Raw genomic sequence first — 2726 nt, 5'->3', positions numbered from 1 at the left:
TACCCAAGCTTGGTTTCTTTTGCATGGGAGAGCAGTGAAGTTGATGACCTCTAGGCTCCTTTCCAAGCTTAACATTCAATGAGATCTCACCTCACCTTCATCTGAAGATGTGCAATCTTTGCAAGCATCTGATGGGCATTCCAAAACACTAAGAAATCCCTAATAATTTCTAAACAATTAGCTCTTACTATTGAGGAGACAATAGTCCATCCTGGACTATTATATAGAAATTTACCTATGAAAGGAACAGTCAAAGGTGTAGCCAGTATTAGATTTAAAAAGAAGTTGTGTGCAGGCAGCAGGTTTGGGGGGAGACTGTAGCACATGTTCAGTCCACCAACATCTCAAGGAAGGGCCGGGAAAGTCTCCTGCCTGAGCCCTGCACATCTGTTGCCAGTCTGTGTAGACAACATTGAGCTTAATGGAGCAATGGTCAGTCTCTATGTAACGCAGTTTCCTTTCTTCTTGGGTTGCTTCCAACGGTGCATGTAAAACAGATCATTGGTATGGAAGGGGCAGGAGATGGGTCATGTTTAAAAAAGGAACAAGTTCAAAAAAAATGTGAGAACCTTTCTTCCCCACCCCCGATTGTGCAAATCCTTACATATCTATGTAAAATGGCAGTAAACCTTCTCCCAAATCAGAAATACCTATTATGTGGGGGAGAAAGTCCTCTGAAATGCATTGATCTCTAGTTTCCTTTCCAGAGAAAAGGGGGACAGAAAGGAGCCGTTTTTGTTCACGTCCAACAGTTATATAATTCCCAGAGCATAACGTCCTGGCTATTCGTCAAGCCTTTTTTCATCTGCCTCTCTCATCAGCCTTCAGGGCAGTAAGTCAACAGTTGCTAGACATGACGTACGGCAGCAATTGCAGCCCTTACCTTCTCCCTGCCTTGAGCCTAAGCTATAAACTTAGCCTGACACCCATTTGTCTGTTCCTGAAAGGGCTTGCTTCGGTAGTGGTGAAAGCTTTGGAGTATCTTAAGCAGGCTTGCAGAAAGTTAACTTTATGGGTGCGCCTGAGGTCCAACAAGGAAAGAAAGGTAAACAAAGAAATACATAGCGGTGAACCTTTCCACAGTTGTTCTGACCACCTGCAGAGGAGCATGGTGTTAGCTGATACGAGTTACATCCCGTTTGGATTACTGTAATGTGGTCCTCATGGGGCTGCCTTTGAAAAGTGCTCAGGAGCTTAAATTGGCTCAAAGAGCTGCAGCCGGCTTGCTGACCAAGGCTGGTTATAGGGAGTACAGTGGTACCTCAGGTTACATACACTTCAGGTTACATATGCTTCACGTTACAGACTCCACTAACCCAGAAATAGTACCTCGGGTTAAGAACTTTGCTTCAGGATGAGAACAGAAATCGTGCTCCAGTGGCACGGCAGCAGCAGGAGGCCCCATTAGCTAAAGTGGTGCTTCAGGTTAAGAACAGTTTCAGGTTAGGAACGGACCTCTGGAACGAATTATGTACTTAACCTGAGGGACCACCGTATACAACTGTCTTGCTAGAACAGCTCCACTGACTACCCTTCAGTTTCCAGGTGCAATCCAAAGTGCTGATTATTACCTATAAAGCCCGAAATGACTTAAGTGCAAACATATTAAGTCCAAAGATTGCATTTGCTCACCTGAACCTGCCCAGGTTTTGAGATCTTCAGGGGAGGCCCTTCTCTTGGTCCTGCCCCTCTCACAGGCATGTTTGGTGGGGATGCAGGAAAGGGCCTTCTTGGTGGCTGCTCCCAGTCTCTGGAATTCTCTCCCTGGAGAAGCTAGACTGGTCCTTACTGTCCTTCTGCCACCAGGTTGAATACCTTCTTGTTTTAATTAAAGAACTGGTGCCGTGCTGCTTTTATTGTAATTTGTAAGCAGATTTTATATATGTAGTTTTAATTTTATTAATGTTTAATTGTTTTTTCAGTGGTAGTTCTTTCTGCTTTTAGCAATTCTTGTTTTTATCTGTAAGTTGCCCTGAGTCCCATCAGGGGAAAAGGTGGAGCATTAGTAATAATAATAATAATAATGGGAAGAAGCGGCAGAGTTTGGGGCGGGGGAGGGTTTTAGTGGGAAACCACAAAAGTGTACTTTTACCTGACTATTATATTCTCAACCCTGCCCTCTACTGACTGGAGCCATTCAAGGTTGCTTATACCCATCTCTATTCTCTGTCCACTTGCAAGGAATCACAGTTGTTATAGCACGGGTATGCAAACTAAGGCCCGCGGGGCCGGATCCGGCCCAAACGCCTTCTAAATCTGGCCCATGGACAGTCGATGAATCTGCATGTTTTCACATGAATAGAATGCGTCCTTTTATTTAAAATGCATCTCTGGGTTATTTGTGGGGCATAGGAATTTGTTCATTCCCTCCCACACAAAAAATAGTCTGGCCCCCCACAAGGTCTGAGGGACAGTGGACCCGCCCCCTGCTGAAAAAGTTTGCTGACCCCTGTGTTATACTTACATTTGTTAATAAAACTTTGGGCTCTGCATCTATTATTCCTACTTTGCTCAAGGACTCCATGTCTTTTCTTTAAAAAACAAACAAACCTGTTTTCTTCCCCACCAGCACTGCCTGAAAGAAATGCATTTTCTTCTGCTTACAATTAAATAAGTAAGCTGCCTTTCTCCCTCTCTGCCCCATTACCTGCCGTTCTGAAACTAAAGTGTACTACCAGAGTGCTCATAACCATTTATCTTCTGTTTTAACATTCTGTTTGCACAGG

The sequence above is a fragment of the Podarcis melisellensis genome, assembly GCF_964234715.1.
Source record: "Podarcis melisellensis genome assembly, chromosome: 13".
Taxonomy (NCBI): Eukaryota; Metazoa; Chordata; class Lepidosauria; order Squamata; family Lacertidae; genus Podarcis; species Podarcis melisellensis.
The sequence above is the reverse complement of the archived record's forward strand: the minus strand, read 5'-3'. Positions refer to the sequence as shown.